This window comes from Rattus norvegicus, chromosome 7 (genome assembly GCF_036323735.1).
Source record: "Rattus norvegicus strain BN/NHsdMcwi chromosome 7, GRCr8, whole genome shotgun sequence".
NCBI lineage: Eukaryota > Metazoa > Chordata > Mammalia > Rodentia > Muridae > Rattus > Rattus norvegicus.
The window spans coordinates 130,131,455-130,159,368 of record NC_086025.1 but is presented as its reverse complement, the minus strand read 5'-3'; the positions used below and the strand labels follow the sequence as shown (position 1 = coordinate 130,159,368).

The following is a 27,914-nucleotide window of genomic DNA, read 5'->3' as shown; positions in this document are numbered from 1 at the left end:
CCCATATTCCTGCCTCCTCTTTTGAGATAAGGTCTCCTTCTGCAGCCTGGGCTGGCCAAGACTCATTATGTTGCCAAGATTGACCTTGAAATCATGGCCATCCCCCTGCTTCGGTCTCCTAAATTCTAAGATTAGAGTCATCAGCCAGCACAGGTGAGTTCTTTATTTTGGAAGAAGGCATAGTCCTCACAGTTCTTAGAAACAAGCTGTCTTAGTTAGGGTTTTACTGCTGTGAACACACAACATGACCAAGTTAAGTCTTATAAGTACATTTAATTGGGGCTGGCTTATAGGTTCAGAGGTTCAGTCCATTATCATCAAGGTGGGAACATGGCAGCATCCAGGCAGGCATGGTGCAGGAGGAGCTGAGAGTTCTACATCTTCATCTGAAGGCTGCTAGTGGAAGACTGACTTTCAGGGTCTTAAGCCCACGCCCACAGTGCCACACCTACTCCAACAAGGCTATACCTTCTAATAGGGCCACTCCCTGGGCCGAGCATACCATAACACAAGTATATTGTTTGCAGATGCATAACCCGCCAAGTAAGGGAAGTCCAGTGCATGGCGAGGAAGAAGACAGCTGTAAAACTAACTGGAACCATTACCAGAGTGTTGGGAGGGGTGGCTGTTAGGATAATATTGTGCAGTGTGTAAAGACTGTCTCTATTATCCAAATGCAGATTTCTCTGTTGGCAGAGAACTGAGTACAAGCAGACGTTGGTATTCTTATTAACATGGCTACAACGAAGTATGTAAACGCTCCCTCTTTCACCTTCTGATTGGCTCATCAAAAAGACCATGGCCTGTAATGAAGGCAGAAGTAGAAGGTGGGACTTCCTGGAAGAGTGAGGAACTCTGGAAGAAAGTCAGGCCAGGGAGGATTCATCAGGAAGATGGAGCCCACCTGGAAGGAAGGAGAGTTAACTAACCAGTTACCTGGTAAAACCTAGATTAGTGTAAATGGGATAATTGAGTTCTGAGCTAGCTGGGAACAATCCTAACTTTAGGCCTAGGCATTCATAAATAAATGTCTCTGTGTCGTTATTTGGAAGCTGGTGGTCCCAAAGAAAGTCCCTTACAAGTGCTATTGGAGAGAGAGAGAGAGAGAGAGAGAGAGAGAGAGAGAGAGTGATTATGTTCACCAAACCTCAGTTTTTTAGCCTTATCCTCCCAGACCTGCCCAAACCGCCTTTGAGTTGATAAGGACATAATAATATCAGATACTGACGTCATTTTGAGTTTTATAGAAATCCCTGCCTAACAATTGCATCCCCCACCCCCTCTCCCGAACCCTTAATTAGGCCATGCGTGAGTGTTTCCGTTTGATTGCTAGGCTGCATTCTGGGTCGCTTCCCAACAGCCTAGGTGACAGCTCTTCACGGGACACCTGAATAACTGTGAGGTGATGAACTGTGAGACCTCACATGATACACAGTCTTTAAAATAGTCAGCGTGACATAATGCACCAGCTATGACCCAGGTTGTGGTGGAAAGTATCTGGGGAGGAAAATTAGGATCAAGATAGTTGAAAGATAGCCAATTTAGAATCTAGACCAGGGTAGGGAAGACTAAGGTCAAGGAAACTTTCTACCCTCCCACCCCTCTCTCTTGGCAACAGTTCTGAAGCGCCCCCGCAGTGTTCTGTAAGGTGCCACAGACAGAAACAATACAAAAGGAACCCGGGGTTTGCTAAGACATTAGAGCCCCAGGAAATCTCCTGTCGGAGAAGTTGGACAGCTCTCTTGGTGTTTATCCTCTGTTTCCAGAATCTTCCACGTTTATCTCAAACGTTTCAGTGATTGCCTTCCTCCAGGCAATAGACCATGCTTTCCGGAGATCCGACCAGCAACTTGGCTGTCCCAGCGCCTGTTTCCAAAATGACTGTGTGGGAACGCAACTCATACCCTCTCCCAACAGTAGGTGGCAGCACTAACCTTGTTCATTTCGCTCCCGCATCTGTAAGAGCAAGCCGAATTTACTCAGTGGCAACAGTTTAAGGACAAACCTTATTTAATGTTATTTCTCAAGAATATAGGCAAGTAGGTGAGTAACTTAAAAACCCGACTAAGCTCTTGGCCATGAAGAGACTGGAGGAACCGCCCACATTTAGACACGTTGAAATGTGAAGCAGAGACCTGACTCATTTATACTAATTTTTCTTCTTCACCGAAGTCTCAGGCAAAGCTAGTTAGTAGACCATTTCAGAAGAAAGTAAGTGCTTGAAGTCAGACCCGAAAATTCTTATTTTAATGTGAAATTTACATCTCAACATTTTAAAGTTACGTTTATTTATTTGCGCCCCGGGGGTGGGGAAGGGCATTCAGGTGGAGGTCAGAGAACGACTTTCAGAAATGGGTCTGGCCTTTCACTGGGTGGATTGGAGGCTGACTTTAGGTTGTCAGCCTTGGTGGCAAGCACCTTTACCCGCTGAGCCCTCTTGCTGGCCCAGGCAGTTTTAATTATGCTTTAAAAAACAAACAGCAACATCAAGAAAACAACAAAAAATCAAAACAAAACAGATTTTCCTTTTAAAGAGCAGCCTTAAGTCAAAAGCAAAATTGAGATAAAAGTGCAGCGATCCCCACGTGTGCTCTGGACTCCCCAAGACTATGAACATCTGCACCAGGGTGCTGCCGGCTCCTGCTGCTCAACATGGTTATTTTCTCAGCTTCCCAAGGGCACAGTTTACATGCGTCTTCCCTTGGAACGGTGCGCTCTGCTCTGCGAGTTTGGAACTATGTACAATGCGGCGTTTTCTCCTACACGGCATGCGGAGTATTGCCACTGTCCTAAGTGCCTCCACTCTCCATTCGCTCCCCATTCCTTTCCTCCAACCTCTCGACTCCTGAATGTTTTGCCTCGGTCTTCCCAGAATGCCACACATGGGTGGGTTCTTACAGTGTATTCTGTAATGGAGTTGGCTGTTTCACGTGTCAATCAACTTCTAGGCCCATGCGCTTCCGTGTCAAGACAGCCGATTTTCTTTAGTGCCGAGTGCAAACCTGTTGGCTGGGCCACGGTCTATTCTCCCGTTTACCTCAAGAACGCTTGGTTGCTTCCAAGTTCTGGATCACGTACAAAGCTGCTATCAGCACCCGTGGGTAGGCATACGTTTCCGAGTCATTTGAGTAAATGTAAAAGCTTGATTATTATAAAATGTGTTCAATTTCGTCAGAAGCTACCAAACCACCTCCACATTTGATGACCTTTTTCAGATCCCCAGCAATGGGTGAAACTGCTGCTCTCACCTCTAGAACTGTTGGGTTTGGACATTCAAATAGATGCGCCAGGGGTCTGGAGAGATGGCTCGGTCATTAAGGACACCTCCTGCTCTTCCAGAAGACCCTGGTTCAAATCCCAGCACCCATGTGGCAGCTCACAACTGTCTGTAACACCAAGATTGGGCACTCTTCGCACAGACATACATGCAGGCAAACCGCCAACGCACACAAAATAAAAGTCAAAGGAGAGTTCTAAGAGATATGCGGGAGGGTTGCGGTGGTTGGCTCAGTTTGCGTTCCTTAGTGACATACCGGATAGAACGCGTATCCCTGTGCTTGCTTACCGTTCTTCTGAATATCTTCTTGGGCGAGGTGTTAAAGTCTTCGCCTGTTTTGTAATTGAGTCGTTCGTTTTCTTCCTGTTGACTTACTTTTAAGAGACTTGGTGGAATCGTGTCAATAAGATAAACCCTCTAGTGCCCACCCCCTTCCCCCAAGGACAGCCAAAGCGAAGAATAAGCTATCACGTTCTGGCAAAATAACCAGAGAGTATTAGTGTACATCCGCGGACTGCACATTGGCTCCTTGGACGCTAGCACCTAGGACACTGGCACCTTGGATACTGACACCCTGCACACTGACAGGGTGGCCATTATAGACCCAACATTATAGACCCTGTAGTCCTCACCTGGGGGGGGGGTCACCATTCCCACCACACACCAGTATCCCTAACCCAGAAACTACCTCCAATTCATAACCACATGCGAATGAACATTTTGTTTCTTCCAGGGAGTCTCACTGGGGAAACAAACTACTCTTAAGCGTAGGCTGCGTTCCCAGCAGTGGATGGACAACAAAATGAACCCAATGGCACCTTTGGGAATTCTTGTCTCATAACATCATCTCAGGACTCTTTTTTTAAAGTTTTCTGTATTACACATTACACACTACATATTGCATATATTACACATATAACACGTTATATGTTACATATCACATATTATATGCTATAATTTCACAGAAGCCTGTTTGCTTTCTAATGATAGGAAGGGGATGGATCTGCATGGGAGGTGAGGTGGGATGGATCTGGGAAAAGTTGAGGAGAGAAAACCATAATCAGAATGTAGTATGTGAGAAAAAAAATCTAATTTTAATGAAAGTAAAAATCAATAACAACAACAACAACAACAACAATAATAATAATAATAATATTAATAATAATAATAATAAAAGTGAACCTCATATGTCGCTGAGCAGAGATTTGCAGGTGATTATGGCTTACCATAGCTACAGGCAAACTCTCACCAGGGTGTCGGGTCCTTCCCGTTCCATTTCGTCCATGTGTCTGGGCTACACAGGACTCTCAAATCAGCCTTTCAGCTTAGGGAGCTCCAGGTCATCTAACTGCCCCACCCCCATCTCTGTCTCTGCACACCACAGTAGGCTGCGTCGTGTTTTGAGGATGGACTTACTCTGGACAACTCACACAGCATGGAGGTTACGCTTTAAATACTATAAAATCAATGCTTTCCTACAGTGAACTAGGCCTGTCACTGTTCGCTAACCTGACCTCAGTCTACCCAATCTTGCTGCCCAGATAACTTAGGAAGTCCTTTAGGGATCTCACTGGGTTTGCCTTTGACATTTTGTTGCTTGTTTTGTGACTCCACCCACTGGAACGGCAACAGGCCTGTCAAATCAAAAGTGGAAGCCTAAGCACATATTTAGTTTACGTTGTTACATCTTCCAGCAAACTAGGACAGAAACACTTCACCCCAGTAAAAAACTCTCACATCTCGGCTTCTGTGATTTAACAAGAATCTAATTTGGGTCTTTGTCCCTGTAGATTCTCTATATCCGTTTTCAGAGCAGAGCTTCTAAAACTTGACTTTTTGGAAAGAAGTGTCTTTATGTACAATACGGACATGATTGATAGACAGATGAAACCCTGGATGGTTTCAATGAAGGGGCTGGTTAGCCTGAATAGGAATGTCCCCTTCAGGCCATGCAGGGGGTGGGTCTGATGCTAAGGTACTGTTTCCCAATTGGTTTGTGATCTATCAGTAAAGATGCCAGGGGCCAATTGCTGGGTGGAAGGAAGGAGGCGGGACTTCCGGGTCTCAACAGGGGAGATGGGGAGATGCCAGGTAGGAAAGGAACTTTCGCCAAGCTTCAGATGAGGAAAAGGTGACCAGCCATGTGAGATCTTAGGTGGAGCGACCTTAGGCTGCTTCTCCAGGCAGGAGATTAGGGTGTTGGGTTGGGACTGAAGGTGGTAGAGCAACTGAAGTTGAGTCCAGATTTAGGGTGCTGAGCTGGGAGTACTGGGAAGGGCACGCTAGCCGAGGTAGATTGGAGGGGCTCAGCAGTTGAGCCAAGAAAGCAGGTTGAAATTGTGCAGTGTGCATGCGTGTGCGTGCGTGCGTGCGTGCGTGCGTGCGTGCTTCATCTGCAGATCCAATACTCTATGGGCGGGGGCTGGTAGTGGGGCCTTGCCAAGAGCTTAAAGTGGGGGTAACAAAAGCTACATGAAGCAAAACTACTTGGTCCCCGGTTGGTGGCGCTGTTTGGGGAGGCATAGGAGGTGTGGCCTTGTCCTAGAGGGCTATTACACTGGAGACAGGCTCTGAGAGTTTAAAGACATGCCATTTTGAATTTACTCTCTCTGCTTCCTGTTTGCTGTTCAGGATGTGAGCTCTCACCCTCTACACCAGCTGCCATGACGACAGTGGACGCGTATCCCCCTGGAACTATAAGGATACTTTGGTGGTGATATTCTAACACAGCCATAGAAAAGTAAGACACCAGGGAACCAACTATCCGAGCAGAACTTTCCCGACCCGAAGGAGCTGAGGGGAAATGAATCACTGATGGACCGTCACCTGTAATTTGGTCAGTCATGATTATGCGTTGATGTCTCTATAAATACCCACAGAGGGGTTGATATAGAGAGCGTCTGGGTTGCTGAGAGCATGGAAGGGATTGTACCCCAAAGGACATGGAGACTTTGTGCCACTTCCTCATATCTGACCATTGGTACCTCTTCTCTCTGGGTGTTGTATCCCTTTCTATTAAATGGGTAAATATAAGTAAACTGTTTGCTGAGTTCTGTGGGCCGTTCTAGAAAATGCCAGAACCAGGCAGGGGTCATGAGAAGTCCTAAAGTATGGCTGGCTGGTTAGAGGTTCTGAAATCCTAAGCTAACGAGTAGCCTTTGAAATAAAGGACAGCCTTGAGCCCTTAAACTGTGAGGTCTGACTCTAACTCCGGGTAGATAGTGCTAGAATCTATTTAAATTATATGACACCCTGCTGGGGGTGAACTGTCCACTGTGTAGAACTGTCTACTGTGTAGGAAGAACACTTTGCACACTCTGGTGTCAGGAGGGAAGTGCTAAGTGTTAAGGTACCTATGTGAGACAAGGGAAAGTTTTATTTTTTTTTCTACTGCTACAGATAATTGGCTTCTAACAACCGGTTTGGCCTTGAACAATGAGCCACACTCTCTTTACTGCTAGAATGTTCCAGAAGGAAGGAGACAAACACCATACAATACTGTGTAAGTGAGGATGAACTTAAAGAACTCCAGAACATTCTGGCAGTCCCTGTGTATGTCCTGTCTCTCTGTGGGCCACAATCGGTTCAGCCCTGGTGGCTTCCATTTCTAAGCGTAGAGGATTTGCTCTCTGACCTGGTCAGCTAAGCTTACCTTTTCCCTCATCGAGTTCCACGCACGCACGCACGCACGCACGCACGCACGCACGCATGCACGCGCTAATCTCTTCTACTTGTTACTAGGATCCTGGGAGTCTGTCTTGACAATATTCCTCTGCCGTCCCTCAATCCACAGCTAAACTAATTGGGAGCTTCTCACTCGTGGCCAATTATAAGTTAATTAAACTTTAATAATTTGATTTTTCAAAAATATTTTTTCATAATGTAAGAGCTCAATTTAATAAAAGAAACAATGTCTCCTTTCTCTCCTATTAAGTACAGTTTCCCTTTAGAGGATTCTCTGAGACGTGAACGCGACTTATTTTCTTGTTTTGTAAAACTGCAAAGGGCTTCTGAAATGATGTAAGCGGTTCTACTCTGAGCCATTTTTGGCCGTTCATTTAAATTTCACAGTCACCGAATCCCGCTGTAGAATCCTAGCGAGGGACCTCGCTAAGAGCACAGCAAAGCATGCGATTTCTGACACTGAGTGGATTAATACACGAAGCAGGAGCTCCTTCTTCCGCACAGGAGCTAGCTGTAGGGAAGAGAATCTGCTGAAGGCATTTAGAATGCAGCTTCTACTGCAGGAGACTGGATCCTAAGGGGAAAGTTACAGTTGGCTGTATGTGTGGTGGATTAGAGAAGATTGAAGAACAAGGGGAGACTTCTCGTAGGAGGACATACGTACGAGGATGGAGAAGTCATTTTAGTAGACAGAGCAATGCCACCAGAGGAATGGGGTGGGAAAGAGAAGACCTCCTCTCGGAGAGCCTGGCCAAGCTACTCGTGGGACGGTGTGGGGGTGGTGGGATGACTGGGCCTGCCATTTGGCTTCCATCGTGAGTATACTGTACCCAGGCCGATGAGCATGTACCTGACTCTACGGCGTGCACGTAGCCACAGGGACACCAAATGCAGCCCTTCTATGAGGAACGGATGGTTTCTACATTTTATGTGGTTGGGATTTTCAGAAAAGGAAATAATCTGTGACATTTAAAAATTGTATGGGACTCGAATAACAGCACATGACGTAAATATTGAGCGATTCTTTATGCCAGGCACCGTTTTAGGCTAATGGGATGCATAACAAAGATGTCCGCTCCTCTGGACCATGTTCATTCTTAACAAAGATGGGTGACTTGGTTCTTCTCTTACCTGCCCTGGTTTTACTCTGAGGGCTATCCTTACGTTGTGGGAAGTTATTGTGGTTAGACTCAATGACAGTAATCTTACCTTGGAGTTATAATTTGCTAAATCCAGGGGATCCTCCTCTGGCACACCATTCTCTCTCCAGGCATCGGGTAAAGTTGGCTATGGACCAGCTAATGGCTACTACTGACTTGAGAGAGGGGAAGCAGGCAATCTCGTTTCTGGTAACAATCAATCGGATTTGTCCAAATTTGCCTACAGATACCAGTCATGGAAAATGCCAAGTTTCTTTCCCAAGTGCAGAAAATAATAACTTCTTTGGCCAATAGCAGAATTATGCTCTCTACAAATTCTGATGGGTTCTCCATAAGGGAGTCCCAAGCACACATTGTAAGATAATGACGCACGGTGAAAAGTTACGTAGGCAGACATCCTGAAAGTCTTTAGTGAAGTTCACAGATAGAACCTCGTCTGTACCAGCCTGCCTTTAGATGGGCTCCAAACTATTTATTTATTTTCCATTAATTTTCCAAGTGATCGAAATAATGGGATTCATGATATCATCATCTGCATGCACATATATGAATCTTGGTGAAAGTATTCGTTTTTTCAGTTAGGAGATTGTTTTCTATCATGTTGTCCTCCTTGGTTTGAATGTGAAGTGTGTCCCCTTGGAGAAGAAAGGACAGAAAGCACACAAGGTAGGGATGAATCTAAGAGCGATCATATGCCGTCCCCTAGTGAACTGAGACTTGACGTGGTGTTAAATTTAGACTGTGATTGTGATGTTTTTGAGAGGGTCTCTGGGACCCTGGAGGAGAGATGCCCACTGGAGAGGGGAAAGACTGTCCATGTGGGTGTGGGTGGTCTCCCCCACACGGGGCAGGCAGAGTGAGGAGAGAAGAAAAGGCCAAGCATAAGGGAAGGAAGGGGAGGGACTAGAGATTATGGCCAGAGAAGATGCTGTGTGGTTGGAGGAAAACTGAGAGCTTGACATGCTATTGAGGTCAGCAGGAGAGAATGTTGAAGGGCAAGACTGAGGGCTCAAGGGTCCTCCCTGACATAGGGAGGCCTGAGGAGTGTCCTCGGGATCAGCAATAAAGAGCTCGTGGTCAGGCAGGCCAGCAGTGTCCCCACTGCCAAGCTCATGCAGCCAGAGCAGTGAGTGGGAAGGGAAGGAGTGGATGCTGAGGGCACATGGCGTCAGGGAAAGCCACGACCTTCCCACATGCCTGCTACGTCACAGGAATGAGAGAGAAACCAGCAAGCTCTCTAGTCTTGCTCTCACAGAGAGCCTAAGCAGGTGATTCTAAGGCAAGCCAGAGGTTTTCAGAGGTAGACAGGTGAGGAGAACATTTAAAATGCTGGAAACTACCCAGTTAGTGGAGTAACTGGGACAGTGTGTTTTGATCTGCATTTTAGAAAAATTAGCTCAGATTAGCCCAGGCACTCAGGAAAGGGAAAGCTGGAAGCAGGAACCATGAAGAGGGAGCTCGGTGACTCCGTGTGCTTCCTTCTCATTCCCAGGCCGTCTTGTCTTTGGAGCCCTTAAGAGCACCGCCATATAAACCCATCATCCGAATTCTCTTCACACAGCTGAACATGTGGAATGCACCAGGAGCAGCGATCCTGCAGCTCCCTTTGAGACAGCTTTGGAAGCTCTTATTATTTATTTACGTCAGCCTCAACTAACTTGCCTTTCCCTGTACTCATCCACGGGGGCAGAGACATGGGCAGCGAATACAGACCACGGCCTAACGCGGTGTGCAGCACATATATTTTTAAAGGATTTATTTATTATGTATACAGCATTCTGCCTGCAGGCCATTAGAGGGCATCAGATCCCATCACAGATGGTTGTGAGCCACCATGTGATTACTGGGAATTGAACTCGGGATCTCTGGCCCATATATCTATTTTTGGGGGGTTCTTTCATTTCTCACAGTTCTCCCCAAACTCAGCCAACACCCCAACATCAGGTAGGAGAGACAGGTTAGTGGAGAGGCATTGAGGTCTTTTTAAACTACTTCCTGATGGTCGTGGCCTTGAGTTCCTTGAGGCAAGTCCAGTCTTTGCCTCTTCAGGGTATGTCCCGAGGTCTTGTCTTTTTTCTCGATCCCTTGACAAACCAGCAGCTGCAGGAGCAGGAACCAGCGGTTGGAACAGCCACGTCCCTCTCTTCTTTCAGATTGCAACCTTTTCTCTCCAGGCTCTGGCACTTAATGTCTCTCCAGAATCCTCAGAATTAAACTATTCCTATCTGGCAAAGGTCATGCCCCTCCCAGAGCTTGCACCGGGAGCACCCAGAGCAGAATAGTCAGCTGCTGGGGACGATCTGAAGCAGCCCCGTATCCCACACCTGGGATTAAAACAAAAATGTGTTTCCATAACATAACTGAAATTTTTAAGACACCAAAAATCTCGCTCCAGTGGGTGGAATGGTTCTCTGCTCTCATTGGCTGTTGCCCTCAGCGGTTCTCTCTGCTCTCCTCCTTGGCTGTCACCCTCAGTAGCTCTCTTCCGATTTCTTCTTCAGCTTCTGGCCTTTTCAACATTTCAGATAATATTTTTTGAAAACTTTTGTCTCTGTTTGTCCTCTCTGTCATTAAAGTTTATTCTTTTACAATAGGACCTTATAGAGAACTAACTTTATTTTTTGAAAATAATCTATGAGAACATCTATAAAGAAGAAAATGGAGTGTGTGTGATATTCCTGACGTACAACTGAGCAGGGATTTACATGCACGCGTATAAAAGTCTCCGTCCACTGGGCAAGGTGGCACACACCTTTAATCACGGGCAGAAGCAGGCAGATATCTGTGAGGCCTGGTCTATAGAGAGAGTTTCAGGACAGCCAGGGCTACATAGAGAAGCCCTGTCTGTGTGTGACTTCTGAAGTAGCTGTTTGGTCTTCCGTAACAAAATGTTGCAGACTGTGTGACTTATGAGTACGAGACCTTTATTTCTCAAAATTCTAGGGACCGTGGAGTCTGAATCTATTGAGGGCTTATTTCTTTTTTTTTTTTTTCTTTTTTTCTTTTTTTTCTTTTTCTCTTTTTTTCGGAGCTGGGGACCAAATTCAGGGCCTTGTGCTTGCTAGGCAAGCGCTCTACCACTGAGCCAAATCCCCAACCCCGAGGGCTTATTTCTTAGATCAATGTGTCTTTGCTGTCTGGCCTTTGTGTAAGGGGCACACTACCTCCTTGGTGTCTCTTAGACTATCTATCCCGTCTATGAGGGCGTGATTCTCATGACCTATCATCTTCTAACTTACTGATTGTCTGATGTCCCCACCAGGAAGGTTGGATTTCAGCATACGAATTTAAGAGTGTTCAGTCTGTCATGTTCTTTCCATGGTCCCCAAACTTCATGTCTTTGACCCAGTAGCCTCAAAAGTATTAATTCATTCCAGCATTAGATCAAAATCCAAAGACCACAATCTCTGATATCATTTCAGTCAGACATGAGTGAGACAAGTGGGATTTGGTTCGGGGCCTAAGCACACTTGAGCTATGAACATGTGAGATTAGCAGTGCTGCCCACATCCAAACCACAGTGACAGGAAAGACCGGGGCAGAAAGTCCGATTCCCAACTAGAAAGGAGGGGCCAGATCCCCTAAAGACCAAACCTCACTTTTCTTGAAGCATCTTGCTTGGCTCTATGCTCTGTTGTCTAGGCCCCTGGACCTCAGGCCTGGCTACTTCCGGGTCTCATGGCTTTGGGCAGCTGACCACCTGCAGCAGCTGTCTGGCTTCTCGTTATGCAAGAGTGCAGTTCACCTGTGCTTCAGGCTGTTGCTCAGGGCTCCGGGCACATCTCACGCACCACGGACTTTGTCTAGAATATCTGGGGTGGTCTCATTCTTAAAGTTACAATCGGGGGGCTGGGGATTTAGCTCAGTGGTAGAGCGCTTACCTAGGAAGCGCAAGGCCCTGGGTTCGATCCCCTTTCAACCTGTTGGTTACAACACCTTTACAGGGTCAAATGACTCACAGAGGCTGTTTAGACTGTCTCCATGTCAGATATTCATCAGAATAGTAGCAAAATCGCAGTTATGAAGAAGCAGTGAAGATAATTTTATGGGGGAGTCACACAGCATGAGGAACCATATCAAAGGGTCACAGCAGTGGGATGGTTGAGAGCAGCTGCTTTGAAGCCTTTAAAAGGTGTTCTCTAAGAAGACTAAAAGTTTCTCCGTGATCTCTTCTGTCTCTGTCTTTTCTTTCCTCTCCTTTCTCGCCTCATTCCTTCTTCCCTCCTAAATCTGATGAAAATTGCCTTTCATTCAAGGCAATACTGACTTTTTTCTAACACACACCAAAGACATTTCCGGGCTTCCCCATTCCCCAGTTCTGCAGCCACCTCCACAGTTTTAGGTGTTTGTTACCTCAGTACACCCTTCGCAGTGGTTTCTTCCTTCATCTGTGTAAGCTGCCGTGGCGAAGCTTACAAATATCATCGAGCTGACTCTTACAGGTCCGGAGGCTGGGGAGTCCGAGCTGGGAGAGTTGGTACCTGGTGAGGACGTCTCTTCACGGTCCTCACATAGTAGAAAGTGGAGGGATTCTGGGACCCTTTGGTCATGACATCACCCACATGACTTCATCGCTTTTCAAGGGCTTAGCCTTCTTATTCCGGCTGCCATCTTGGAAGTTTAGACCTTTGCATGGCTTGGGGGAAAGGCAGAAACATTGAGATGATATCAGTTGGGGGAAACTGGGATTACGGGTCTCTTGCCTTTTATAAAGGGAGGGAGGGGTACAGTGAGAGAGGGGTGTGTGGGGGGAGAGAGAGGGGGGGAAGGAGAGTGAGGGAGAGTGAGAAGGGGGTGGTAGGCTCTGACCACATTTGTTGTGTAAAACTAAGGATTCAAAAATTGTGGGTGTTTCTTGCCAACATACCCAGGTGGGGAACTCAGTCATTTTTGCATATGTTCAAATATTAAATTTTCAAATATTCCCATTTGTGGAAATAGCCATAGATGAGGCGGGGTCTATTTGGTGGTGGTAGGGTTTTTTTGTTTGTTTGTTTTTGTTGTTGTTGTTTTTTTGTTTTGTTTTGTTTTTTTGTTTTGTTTTGTTTTGTTTTGTTTTTGTTTTTGTTTTTTGGTGCTTGGGTCCTTTGTCAGGACTGGGGTGGAAACTGCCAAGTTTATGAGTCCAAAACCACATCTACTATGAAAAGTTACTGTGTAGGAACAGACTGCTTACAGGGCTTCTCTTCCACCTTGCTTCCAATCCCAAGGGGACTCCGCATAACTTTGGTGTGAATGCAGCCCTTCTTCCTGTAGACACTTGCAGCCCCATTCCCAGTCCTTCCTGTCATCCCCAGATACCTAGAAACACTTTCCATCTGGGACCCATAGTGGCCACACCTGGCAGGCACTTGGGTAGGTGAGTCACTCTGTCCTTCTTGTCCTTCATTACAATCTCCCCCTCACCCTATGACAACAAGCTTACTGCTGCTCCTACTCCTGCCTCAACACCATTCGTTGGAGACCCTGACTCTTTTTTCAACTCAGGGTCCTTGTCAGCCTCCCATCCCTGTTTCCACAGATTATTCTTTGCTTTACTGCGACCTACTTCCCTGGTGACACCACCTCTTGGTGTGGATAGGATTTCTTAGCACTTTCCAGATGCCTCTCAACCTTTTCCTCCTTTGCTGTCTGCCACCCACAGACCTGCAAAGGCAGTCTGTGTGTGGCAACCAAGAGCTATCATACTACCCTAAGATCCTGAGAGGGCAGCAGACATCAAGGAACAGGGTAAAAGTAACCTTTATTTAGCAGATGTAACTGTTGTCTTAGAGGCTGAAGGAAGCTCACCCTTTCTAGCTCTTTCTGAATTCTGAGTGGCCGGTTCAACTCAGCCGTTCCAGCTCAAACTGCCCTCCAAGACTGACCCCAAACTGGGACACAAAGCAAGTCTCAACAGTTATAAGAAAACTCAAATAACACCCTGCATTCTATCTGGCTATGGTGGATTAATGCTGGATATTAACAATAGAAGATGTGCAAACTCATGGAAACTGAACAATTCATTACTGAATGGAAAAGGGATCAAGACAGAAATTAAGGGAATTTAAAACTTTTTAAATTTGGATGAAAAGGGAAATACAACATACCCAAGCCTGTGGGACACAATGAGGCAGTTATAACATGCAAGCTCATAGCACTAAGTTGCCTACATTAGAAGGAGGAGAAGGAGGAGAGAAAAGAAAAAAAGAGGCAAGACCTCATAGTAACAACTCGATAGCTCACTTGAAAACTATAACAGATAGGAAAAATACCACCCAAAGTGAGTGAATGGTAAGAAATAAACTCAGAACTGAAATCAATGAAACAGAAGCAGAAAACAGCAGCAACAACAAAAATTACAAACTATCAATGAAGAGTTGGTTCTTTGAGAAAATCAGTAGGACTGATGAACCTTTAGTTAAACTGACAAAAGATGGAGGGAGAAGATAAAAATAATAAAATTAGAAATGAAGGGGGGGTGTCAACAGACAATGAAGGAATCCAGAGAATCATAAACACATACTTTAAAAATCTTTACTTCCACCAAACTGAGAAACCTAACAGAAATAAATTTCTTAATATATATGACCTACCAAAGTTAAGTCAAGATCAGATCAGCAACTTAAAAAGACCTACAAATTCTAGTAAAATAAAAACAGTAGTTAAACATGTCCCAACCAAAAGCCCAGGGCCAGAAGATTCAGCTCATAATTCTACCAGATTCTCAAAAGAGAATTAATGCCAATACTCCTCAAATTTTTCTTCAAAATGGAAGCTGAAGGAGCATTGTCTATTTCTTTTTATAAGGCTATAATTATCCTTATACCTAAAATGCACAAAGAAGAAAGAAAAGTACAAACCAATATGCTTTATAAACATTGAAGCAAAAAACTCAGTAAAATACTTGCAAGCCAAATACAAGAACACATCAAAGGTTATCCACTATGATTAAGTTTGCTTTGTCCCAGAGATACACAGGTGGTTCAGCATATATAAACCTATAAATGTAATCTGTAATCTGCCATATAGATAGACTGAAAGACAAAACTACATGATCGTCTCATTAGATGCAGTAAAGGCCTTGACAAAAGCCAACATCCCATTATAATGAAAGTCCTGAAGAGAATAGGAATACAAGGGAAATGACTCAATATAATAAAGGCAATATACAACAAACCTACAGCCAACATCAGGCTAAAAAAAAGAAGAAACTCAAAGCATGCCTACTAAAGTCAGGAACAAGACAACACATTCAGTATAGTACTTGCAGTCTTAGCTAGAACACTAGAATAACAAGGAGATCAAGGGGTTACGAATTCTTTCTGTCTCTCTTTCTTCCTTCCTTTCTTTCTTCCTTCCTTTCTTTCTTTCTGTCTTTCTTTCTCTGTTTTGAGACATTTTTCTCTGTGTAGCCCTGGCTGCCCTGGAATATAGGCCATGCTGGCTTCAAAGTCAAAGATCAGCCTTCCTCTGCTTCCTGAGTGCTGGATTAAAAGTGTGCACCATCTCTTAGCCTACAAATAACTTTATTTGCATATGACATGATTTTGTATATGAGACATCAAAACTCCACCAAGAAACTTCTACCACTGATAAACACTTTTCAGCAAATTAGCAATTAGATAACAAAATCAACTCAAAAACCAGTAGCCTTCTTATATACAAATGGCAAATGGACTGAGGGAGAAATCATGGGAAAAACACCTCTCAACAATATTTTGTTGTAGCCCTAACCAAACAATTGAAAGACCTGGATATTAAAAACATTAAGGCATTTGAAGAAGATACCAGAAGATGGAGGCATCCCCCATGCTCATGGGTTGGTAGGATTAATACAGTGGAGATGTCCCACCATAAGCTATCTACAGATTTGATGCAATCCCTATCAAAAGTCCAATACAATTCTTCACAGAAATTGAAAGGACTATTTTCAGCTTGAATGAATGATGCTGGGCTGCATGTAGAAGAATGTAAACATCCATTCTTCCCACCCTGCACAAAAATGCAACTCCACATGGGTCAAGGATCCTGAACCTTGTAGAAGAGAAAGTGGGAAATACTCTTGAACTCATCGACGCAGAGAAAGACCTTCTGAGCAGACCACTGATAACACGGGCACTAAGACAACAGTAAGTGGGACATCAGGAGACCGAGAAGCTCTAAGTCAAAGGATACCATCATTCCAACAAACTGGCAGGTTATAGAATGAGAATACATCCTTACCAATGATATATCTGATAGGGTTAATATCCAAAATAAATTAAAAAAAATCTAGACGCCAAGAAAACAACCCGATTTTAAAAGGGGCCCAGAAGTAAACAGAGAGGTCTCAAAAAGATGAGACACAAATGGCTGAGAAGCACTTAAGGAAATGTTCAACATCCTTAGTCATCTGGGAATGCAAATCAAAACAACTCTGAGATTCCACCTCACACCAGTCAGAACAGCCAAGATAATAAAACAAATGACAGCTCATGCTGGCAGGGATGTGGAACAAAGCAATACTCATACCCATTGCTGGTGGGAGTGCAGGCTTGTATATCCACCACGGAACTCAATGTGGTGGTTCCTGAGGAAGCTTGGAATATATTTACTCACGATCCAGCTGTCCCACTCGTGGGCACGCACCCAAGGGACTCGACATCCTATGTCACAGACACTTGGACATCCATGTTCATGGCTGCTCTTGATTACAGCCAGAAATCTGAAACAGTCTCGATGTCCCAGCAGAGGAGTGGACAATAAAAACGTGTTATGCTTTCACAATAGAACATCAATCAGCTTTATAAACAAAATCATGAGATTAAAATAAAAAAAGCAAAATCACAGTCAATTAATGAAGCTAGAAAAGAAATCGTCCTAAATCCAAAAAGACAAACATGGCCTGTGCGTTCTTATATGCAATGTTAGCTTTTAAGCCTTCAACAGTTATGCTTCAATCTGTATAACCACAGAGGTTAGGTAGGGTAGGGGACAAGGGGAGGAGAGGAACGAAGAGGAAGCAGAATAGTTAAGAGACAGGGAAGACTGGGATGGGAGGATTCAAAAGACAAGGGGTAGGAGAACGTGGGTAAGGGAGGGGAAAGGAGGGACAGCTAACACTAAGGGCCATTTGCCAGGCCAAATGGAGACATAACACAGTAAAAAACTATTCAAAACTTGTACCTACATGAAAAAACATAGGTGTAGCCAGCAAACAAAGGTGGAGACAAAGCCCCCGCTAGATATCTTTTGCTACAAAAGTGTGAGAGACCTCGGAACACTCAGTTCTAAACTGAACGTCTTCATCAACTGGACACTATTCAGAGAGTAGGAGACCTTGAAACACTCAGTCGTAAATGGGATGTCTTCATCAAACCCCTCTCCTCGGGGCTCAGGGAACTATCCAGAAGAGGAGTTGGAAAGACTGTAAAAGCTGAAAAAGATGAATGATACCAAGGATATTGTGTCTTCCAGATGCAACAGGGCCGACACATGAACTCACAGGCACTGTGACAGCATGCACAGGGCCGCACAGGTCCAAACCAGACAAAGCCCCTGTGGTGAGACTGGAGAGTAGACATGAACCCCCATCACTAATAAAGAAGCTATCCTCCCCTGACATCTACTTATACGGGAAAATTTGTTTTCTCCAATGGAGTCTCATTTGTTTTCTCCAATGGAGTCTCGCTGGGCACACAAACCACGCTGGAGGTCAGGCCCCATGCCCAGCAGTGGATGCCCAGCAGGAGACCAGCTCAGCGGCCTCTCAGGTGGTTGTTTTGTTTTGTAATGCGTCTTTGGGCATCTTTGGTGTGGTCTCTTGCAGGTGTGTTATGGTCTCTGATTACGTACTTTTACAAGTTTCACTTTGTGTTCTTTTGTGTGTTTCTTAGGCTTTTTCTTTCTTTTAATTAACTAATTATTTTTTTGTCTGTCTGTTTTCTTTTTTTTTTTTTTTGGTTCTTTTTTTCTGGAGCTGGGGACTGAACCCAGGGCCTTGCGCTTCCTAGGCAAGCGCTCTACCACTGAGCTAAATCCCCAACCCCGCCTGTCTGTTTTCTAAAGAGAGAGAGAGAGAGAGAGAGAGAGAGAGAGAGAGAGAAGGAGTGGAGTTGGGTGGCTGAAGAGCTGGAAGGACCTTGGAGAAGAGGGAGGGAAACACTCAGGATATATTGTATGAAAAAATTATTTAAAAAAAAACTCTACGCAAAGGGAATGCAGAAGACGAAGCTTCTGTGATTGTTAAGGATAAACCCCGCTCTCCTTCCTAGATGGGAGGAAGGTGTGCTCAAGGCGGGACCTCACCATCAAAATTTAGGCAAAGGGTGTGTGAATAATGAATAAGCTTATACAGCTAGCTTTATCTAATTTTTATAGGTGTGTAAATTAAATCCCGTGTATTTTAAAGTAGCAAGAATATCTCTTACATCGAAAAAGAATCCGTGTTTTATTCCTTTGGGGGAGTAGTCTTGAAAACTGCCCGTTCTTTCAAATTCCCTTGGCCCTTAGTACAATAGGAATTAAGCACACTAGTCATCAGATACATTTGTTGAACTGTTCTACTTAGGAAACGTGGCTTTTTTCAAATTATTTTCTGAGGGAAAGGATTTCTATAACTGGAATTTCTTCTCTGTTTACTTCTGTTTAAAACCAAAACAAATCATTCCGTTATCAGGAGATATAACAAGTAAATTTTACTGCTACCCATTACAAATAAGTAAAACCCTCTCCCAAGTATCCCTGAGTAGTAGTGCATGAAATTGTCAAAGAAGCAGCCGGTGTTGATATTGTCCCCATGACTGGCGTAGAAGTGGAGACAGAGAGAGACTAAGCAGCTGGCTTGAACTCCCTTGGTTCCTCCTGAGTGACCGCTTGGACCTGAACCCATGCACTACGGTTGCACACGATCTTAAGCAACTCCACAGTCACTGGCCAAGGCTGTCCTGGTACCCAGTCAGCTCAGAACCTGTGTTGTTCATACTTGAATGAATAGTGAGAGTTACATGTGCCCGGTAGTCCACCAACCCTATTCCAGGTCTGATTCATGAATGCCTGCGAACACAGTGTGGGCGTGCTTGCACACACACGCAATGTTTGGTCCCGAGTCAATTACCCCAAAGTATAGCTTGTGTTTGAAGGCTGAGTTTTGCCAAATTCCTTGCATCTGTAATAACAAGGCCTGGGATGCTTTGTTAAGCCTCCCGGCTCACTCCTCCCAACCTCCCCAATCCCTCACCACGTAAGTGGATGACGCTGCCCCAATGTCTCGTTTCTAGTTGCCCACCAAGTCCTAACTGTCATCACTTCTGCATCAAAAAGACCTTTATGCTATCTCCTCGTTCTTCCGGATCTGCTGTACACTGATTCTATGTGCGTCTTTCCAAACCGCCGTACCGAGCATCACATTAAAACATTGTTCGTGGGACTGGAGCGATGGCTCAGCAGGTAACAACAGTGCTTGCCGCTCAAACAAGAGGACCTGAGTTTGGATTTGAGCATGAGGTAAAAAGCAAGGTGTGGCTGGGTGCTTGTCACCCAAGTGCTTTGCGGGGACGAAGCCGGGGAAGTAGGGTCATCGGGCTCACTGGCGGCAACTAGTTCCAGGTTTCACGAGAAACCTGGTGGAGAGTAACAGAAGTGGACACTGCCCTGTGCATGTGCTCACGGATCCACACGTGTGTGCAGACACCCCCACACCATGCCACCCCACACCATACCAAATAAAAACAGATTTTTCTGCATTGGCCTCTACAAACTCAATGCTGTTCTGTTTGGATGGTGTCCCTGAATCGTTTTTATCCCTGCCCATCTTTGGTCTTGTTCACCATAAACACTTGCCATCCCCGGTGATCTGGAACAGTCTCAGCCCCTGCTCCTAGCTCCCACTGCTGAGCTCTTGTTTGTGCCAGTGCGTGAGCCACAAGGCCCTACTTGAGCTTTCCTGTCGGTCAGCACCAGCGATGCTTTGAACATCTGCCCCAGCCAAACAAAACACTTGTTGAAATTTAGTTGTCAGCGTGAGTGTAATGGGTAGAGACACGAGAATGCGGGTCAGGCCTCGCCATGTGTTTAATGTTATAAAGGGTTTAAGATGCCCAGGGTGTTGTTCACATTCTCTCTCTCTCTCTCTCTCTCTCTCTCTCTCTCTCTCTCTCTCCCCCCCCTCCCCCCAGTGCTGATGTAGAATAAAGGTTTTCGCTTGCCAGATGCTGATGTCTTCATCTTTTTAGGCTCTAGAGCTGAGAGGAAATGAATTTTTGTCCTTTATAAATCACCCAGTTTCAGGCATTAAAAAAAAAAAAAAAACAAAAAACAAAAAGCCCAAAAACCAGCAGCTCTGAACGGATTCAGACTGTGTCGAACATGTGTTCCAGATTTGCCCAAAGACCTTCCCAAAGCTCTCCCTGACACTGACAGCCTCACTCCCATCTCTGGGAGGATGGCTGCCTCCTCTTACACTGTTCCTGAGATGCTAACTGCACAGCGTAGCCTACGTTTGCACTTTTCATCTCCCCAGCCGCCCAGATAGCACCTAGCACACAGCAGGTGCCCCACAGATGCTGCGGGGAAAACTTGAGGAAAACTAAGTCCAAACCTCTTGGAACAACTGCACCGCCGTCCCTCAGCGCGTCCACTTTCTGACCCACTCTGCTTCCTTTTCCACTGTTTTATCCCTACATCCTTGTCCAACACTTGTCCCCAACCCCAGCTTGATGATGGAGGGTCTTGGGTTACTCCCACAATGCACTTGGGATCTGCCGAAAGTGAAGGACAGGAAGGAATCTGCTCCTGTTGGGGGAATTCGGAGCTCTACAGGCGTGAACATGCGTTTTCTATGTTCCCGATGCAGGAAAAGTTTCTCCTAACTGGACACTGCAAAGGTTGAATTCTCTATATTTTCCTGTAGATGTTAGTGTTACATTTGGATGCGTTTGAATTCCCCCACGCGTGCAGCATAAAGACAGGAGCTGCTTTGTCCTCTTGCAGGCAGACGCCCACTGTCCATCCGTTGAGAAGACTTCCATCTGCCGGGGTGCGGTGTGCCCTGGGGAGGAGGCTGAGTAACCGGCACAGTGTATACTTGGATAATGACAGTGAGCTAACCTTTCCTCAGAACTCCATGGAACCACGACACTCAAAGTTAAGTTGACCCTGTAGCTTTACTCCCCGTTATCTGCTGCCTCCAGGTCGAGATCGTCTCTCAACATTTGCCTAAGATGTAGCGTAAAGTCCTTTGAGGGGAAGTGAGCACAGTGTCCCACCCGGCTAATGGCTGCCCCAGCATTTACTCTCACCATCTGAGAACGCTCGGGGAGCTTCATTCACTAGGACACATACTCCTCTCTGGTTTGGGCCACTTACTATTCAGTGGTGTTCGGAGCCATGGCCACGCGGCATAGGCCACACTTACGAGTATGTCGCTCTTCTGTTCTAACTGTGCACAGCTTCAGAGGGACCTGGCTGCACACAGACATGGTGCTTGGCAGAAAGGAACTCTGTCTTGATAAATGCACATCCACAGTCAGGGGCAGTTGAGTAACAGGAAACGGTCGTGATAAATCCGAGCCTTATCTATCAACAGTTATGTCCCTGACGGCAGGCGCCCAGTGTCATCTCCTGTTGACTTCTCAAAGCCTGGCACAGCATCTCCCACATAAACGCTTGGCAAACGAAGCGAAAGGTGAACAGGCAGCTGTGCAGCATGGCCGCTAAGGCACTCATTCCCTCAGCAACTCCAATGCTAATTTAACTCATTTTTATGTCCTGGCTTGGGAGCGGGAGATAAAATACTGCTTTTCTTCCAGCCATTGCTCCAAAGCTAAATTTATATGTTACTCATACCCACGTCACCACAGGCTAATTAGATGTAAGAATTTACTCCCGGTTCAAAGAAATCTGACTTCAAAGCAGAGCTGAACTCACTTTTAAATCAATCATCTCGCATTCTCCCTTCCGCCAACAGAAAAGGACAAAGTGTCATTGTTCGCCAGCATGGCGCTGAACGTCAGGTCAGCCACTCCAACCCATCTGGGATATGAACAGCTATATTTGCAGAGAATACAATATTTTATGTTTTATCAACATTATTTTATTTTATGTGTGTATTTGTCTGCATGTGTGCCTGTGTACCACATGCTGGCCCGGTAACCAAGGAGGCCAGAAGGAGGCATCGAGTGCCCTGAACCTGGAGTTCCAGTCAGTTGAAGTCTTCACGGGGGCGTTGGGAGCCAAACCCAATCGTCTGCAAGAGCAACACGTGTCCCTAACTAGTGAGCCGTCACCTCTCCAGACCCCCAAATTCTTTATTAATTCTGTGGCAATGTGCAAGGTGACACGATGGCATCATTTGAGTGGACTTTGGATTTATCTGATCACTGTGACACACACACTGCAGCTTCCATTGTAAGAATTTTTTTTCAATTTTCAGAAATTTTCTTTTGGGGGTGACAAGGGTGGAGGACTGGGAAATGAGTGGGTTTGGGGTGCATGATGGGAAATTCACCAGAATCAATAAAAAAGTATGCTAAAAACTCCCAATGACATTTAGATACGTGTCACCTAGGGATGATTGTTAGAACTTTGATAATCTGATAAGAAGCCACCTGGACATCGTGATGAATGATGCAAGGGAACAGGAGAGAAAGAGGCCGAGGCCGTCATAGCCTCGTGGTACAGAGTCCTGCTCAGCATATGCAGCCACAGGACCTGAGGCACAGGTAAGGTCAGGAACCAGAAGAGGCAAAGGAGGAGATAGTGGTGGCCTGACTTCTCAGGAAGCTTAGTCTGCAGACAAAGTTTCATATGACTTAGACTCACTCTGTGTGGATGGTTGAGTTGGCCTAGGCTGCCGTCTGTGTCTTGGAGAGTTGCCTAGCAATTTCTCAGGATTTCTGGAAGGTGTTGGTACCTGTCTTTTCAAGAATAGTTGAGACATGATCAAGAAGAGAACACGCTCCCATTATTCTGAAAAAAAAAGAAGAAGAAGAAGTCAAACTGAAGTGTCTCTTTCCGAGGGGAGAGCAGATTGTTTGACCTGAGCTCAGCCCAGCTCAGTAATTACAAGGCATTTTGTCTGGTGTTAACTTAAATCACTTTCTAACTACTGACACCTATTAATTTTCTCCGTTAGAGTCCAGTGGCTTTGTTTCAAAAGTAGATGGCCATGGTTTTTAAACCTCCCAGATGATCCTAGTAATTTGAAAGGTCATTCCTAATACTGTCATTATGTAAATATTTTAGCCATAAAGCCAAACACTGAGTTTGGTGGGAGAAAACAAAGTGAGGGATTTTATTATTTATAGAAAACCGGAGACTCTCAGTAGCAGATCCAAGCTACTGGATCCGTTTTAACTTCATTCTAGAATACTTCTTGTCTGAGTTATATTTAAATAATAATATTTCTTGCACCTTAAGCCACCTGTTTTTGCAGGGTGCGGGGGACAGGGATGGTGTGCACACATGCGTGTATATCCCCATGCCTGTGAGGGTCAGGGGTCAATTTGGGGGGCTGTCCCTCAAGGTCTGTACCACCTTGTGTTTGTTTGGTTGTGCATTAGTTTGTCTGATCTGGGGCCTCTCTCACTGGGGCCTGGACCTCATCAGTCAGGCTAGTCTGGATGCCTAGTGAGCCTCATAGATCTGCCGTCTCCACCTCCCCAAATACTGGAATTGCAAGCAAGCATCACTGTGCCCTCCTCATCCATTGGCTCTCAGGATGAAACTTGGGTCATCAGGTTTCACGGCAAAGCACCACGTGGACTGAGCCATCTCCTTAATCTTGCCCTACTCCATGGACTTGTTCTGTGTTTGCATGCTAGACCTTATGAACTCTCCTATATCCAAGTGCTCTTTTCCCCTCCCTGCCCAAATGCCTGACTATAGCATTCTTTAAAAAATATTCATCTAGGGGCTGGAGAGAGATGGCTCAGTAGTTAAGAGCACTGACTGCTCTTCCAGAGACCCTGAGTTCAAATCCCAGCAACCACATGGTGGCTCACAACCATCTGTAAGGGGATCCGATGCCCTCTTCTGCTGTGTCTGAAGACAGCAAAAGTGTACATATAAAATAATTAATAAATAAATATTTTTAAAATATTCATCTAAAATCTTTATTTGTACGCATGTGTGTGCACATGCCTGTGGTGTTATTAGAGCTGGCTACTCTGTGTTTGGCGTGGCAGGTGGTTGTGACCCCCTGACATTGGTGTTAAGAGGTGATCTTGGGCCTTCAGGAAGAGCATTAAGTTCTCTTTAGCTAGTGAGCCCTCTCTGCAGCTCCCTGAGCAGTGGACTCTTAAACGCTAAGCTGAAGTTTGTATCATCAACATCTGCTGTTCCCTGCTTCGCAGGTTCTGTATGTAGCTGTTTTGACTTTCAACTTTTCTTATAAAAAGAGTTTGGGGTAGGGAGCATATGCCGCAGCTTGTATGTGGAGGTCAGTGGACAACTCTGTGGCGTTGCTTCTCTCTTACCAGTCCCTGCCTCCTTTGATGTACACTTCTAAAATTTTACAAGCATTCACCTAGATTTTTAAAGTCTTTCTTGGAACCTATCTGTTGCATGTTCGGGAACAGGCCGCACTAATTCCCCAGATAAAAGACACAGACATAGCTGTTCATTTTCAACTTGCCTTTATAGCACAACTGTAGGGCACTACTATCTCCTTCCTGGAAAATTGTGCCCTTGCTGACATTCTTATCTCCGTACCTCCCACCTGCCCTAACTTTAGTCGCTCAGTTAAATCTAGTCCCTGCTAAACTCCCCTGACCACCTGTAGGAGCCACTCCATCTCAAGATCTCAGGTGACTGGCCAACTTCTCTTCATCAGATGCATGGCGGACTCGACTCCCCTCCCTTATGTCTGTCTGCATTTTTCTCCAGGGACCCGGAAGTCCGGCCTCTTCCTTCCACACAGCAATTGGCCCATGGCTTTCTTTACTGACAGATCATGAGCCAATTGGGGAACATGATCTTAGCATCAGACCCACACTGACACCTATGAGGAACTTTTCTCTACTAGATAGTTTCTGTTCTTATTTCTCAATTATTTCCTTCTTCTGTTCATCTGCTTCCTTAGTGCGTGCGTGCGTGCGTGCGTGCGTGGGTGCGTGCGTGCGTGCGTGGGTGCGTGTGTGTGTGTGTGTGTGTGTGTGTGTGTGTGTGTGTGTGTCCTGTTCATGTGTGAATGCCAGCAAACACATGGCACAGTGCCTGTGTGGAGGTGGGAAAACAGTCCCAGCTTTCTTGGTCTTCAACATCCACATTGTTTGAGACTGAGTCTCCTGTTCATCGCTGTAAATGCCGGACGAGCTGGCCTCTGGGCCTCTATCTCCCCATCCCGCGTTACCATAGGGACACTGGGATTGTAGATGTGAGCTTTTGCAGCCAGCTTTCCTTGGTGTCTGGATACCTGAACTCCAGTCTTTGTCACTGAGCTGACCTCCCAGTTCCTTGGCCTCCTACTCTTTAACTAGGTGAAGCCGGATACTAATCTTGAGACAAACCTCTCGGGTCAGACTCTCTGGGTTTGAATGACAGCAGGGCTCTCATCAGCTGCACCACGTTGGCATTTCAGAAACCTCTTCCACATATCCATCGCGAGTTAGCTCTCTGTTGGAGGGTTCATGTCAGGATCACACAATAGCTACAGCTGTGCATACCCCAGCCAGTCAGGAGGCTGGGGTCGAGTGAGAGGGAGCTCAGCATTTGAGATTGGCCCAGGCAGCTTGAGGCTCCACAGTAAAAAGTGTGAATGGAAATAAGTGGTATGGAGCACGCTCAGAATAGCCTGGTCACACCCTTAATTGCCCGTATTTCCTTCTGTATGCGCTCTTCTCACATTGCTCTGTGAGTGAATTCCTATAATCATTTTGCCTGCTTTGTTAATTCATGTTCAGCAAATTAATTAATTCCTACATAAAAATTAATTACCATGTGGGAAACTATACCCAGCAGCATGTGAGACTGCCAAGGCACTTAGGGTCCCGGTTGACCTAAGGCTTGAAACCCCGGAGACCCTGAAGGGACAGTGGGTGTTTCGCCCGTTCCTGGTCACCAGGCCCCTGTCACCAGGCCCCCCCATACATTTGTGGCCGTCAGTCATATGGGCAATGCCCCAAGCCCCTCCACATGTAGAGGAAAGACTGGATCTCGATTTTAATGAGGTACCTAAAGGCCTGGAGGGCTTAGCCAATAAGCTTTCCTTCCCAGACACTCCTCCCTGCAAAAGGTATTTACCCTCAGGCCCACCCTGAGAAGTGGGGTACTACGGTTCTACACATCCACTTTCTGCAATGACGATAAATGCCTTAAAACCACGGACTGCCTCTTCTCATCAGGATCTGCAGTGAGGAGCCGTGGAGAAGACCTTCGCCTATAGAACCACCATCTAATCTCTTGTAGAAGGCCTGCCTCTCTGTGCTCCCAGAAATGACCAAGCCAAGCTCAAGCCGACAAGCCAAGAATTCTCCCCGTAGGACTGGCCCAGGCTCCCCTCTTTTCTCCCTTGGCCTGGGGCTAGATCCAGCCTGTGGTCCCCCACTCCATTCTCAGCTCTTCCAAGGGATCCAGTGGTGCCTGGGTGTCTGAGAGCCTGAGAACCAGGCGACCTGGCCTTGGGGCAGGCCCGGGAACCCCTGAGCCAGCCAGAGTTGGCAATCCTAAGCCTCAGACTGCTCTTCCCCATTCCCGGAGTGGTGTCTTGCGGCTTCCCTACGGCCTGACACCCACCCAGCGACAGTGTGTGGTAAGCACAGTCACTTCCTGTATCTTGCCTCCCCTGTGGCAGAGCAGACACAGGCACCATAACCCTACAGCAGCAAATCTTTTCTTATTTATTAATTGCTCCATTTTCATTAAATTATAAACTTTGGGTTTCTGATATCAACTCTAGCTTGCTTATTTATTTATTTATTTATTTATTTATTTATTTATTATGTGTATGTATGTGGGGCATGTGTGGGGACAACAGAGGATAACTTGTGGGAGTTGGTTATCTTGTTTCCACTGTGTGCATCTAGGGATTGAACTCAGGTCACTGGGCTTGGCTGCAAGCCCCTTTACCCATTGAACCATGTTGCTGACTCCTGACGTTAATTTTTGCTGTAAACATTATTGTGTGTTCACCACATGACGTGCGTGCGTGCGTGCGTGCATGCGTGCGTGTGTGTCCTGTTCATGTGTAAATGCCAGCATACACATGCCACAGTGCCTACCGTTCACTAGGACTGGCTCTGCTTCCTGGCCTGTTAGTCTTTTGGAGTGCTGGCGACTTGTTTTCTTTCTCACGTTGTTGACGAGAGCTTGGCCAAGAGTTGTAGTCAACTATACTTCACTCTCTCAGTTAAACATCATTATCAACAGGGGTCCAAATAGGAAAAAAGAAACCACGCTAGGTATCAATCATGAACACGGTTCAATCTCTTTCCAGTTCTGAGTGTGAACTCAGAGACTTGGGCATGCTACCCAAGTGCTCTCTCACTGAACTGTGCCCCAGACCCCGAGCAGGTCAGGTTTCATGAGCAGATTCTTTAAAAGGCTCTTGGAAGGTTCTCTTGGTGCAAACATGGTAAAGATTAAACAAACAAACAAACAAAAAACCCTAAAAACTACAGAAGACACATTTTGGGGGGCCAAAGAGGCAGATTTAAGCAGACAGACAGATGAATGTGGACTGTACTGCTGATATTGGAGCTTGAGTTCGGAGCCCAGGAATTTTATCTATCAGATTAGAATAGACAGCTGCAAACAGCTGCCTCCAGGGCTGGGAAGCCTGGTGCTCAGGGAAACAGGTGGGCTCAGACAGTAAGAGTGGGAACCACAACTTGCTG

General features: G+C 45.8%; 1 long non-coding RNA gene across 3 annotated transcripts; it reads left to right on the top strand.

Moving 5' to 3' along the window:
- The first annotated feature begins 310 nt into the window (after positions 1-310).
- On the top strand, positions 311-27,054 carry LOC102547634 (uncharacterized). 3 transcript variants are annotated; one of them, XR_355981.5, is made up of 4 exons: positions 311-3,101; positions 5,909-6,113; positions 6,677-6,779; positions 21,073-27,054. It is a non-coding gene; the product is annotated as an uncharacterized LOC102547634 (long non-coding RNA). The 3 variants fall into 3 exon arrangements; XR_010053524.1 differs by lacking the exon at positions 21,073-27,054 and having other exon boundaries at positions 665-3,101; positions 6,677-7,206; XR_005487387.2 differs by lacking the exon at positions 6,677-6,779 and having other exon boundaries at positions 668-3,101; positions 21,073-27,053.
- Positions 27,055-27,914: the final 860 nt, after the last annotated feature.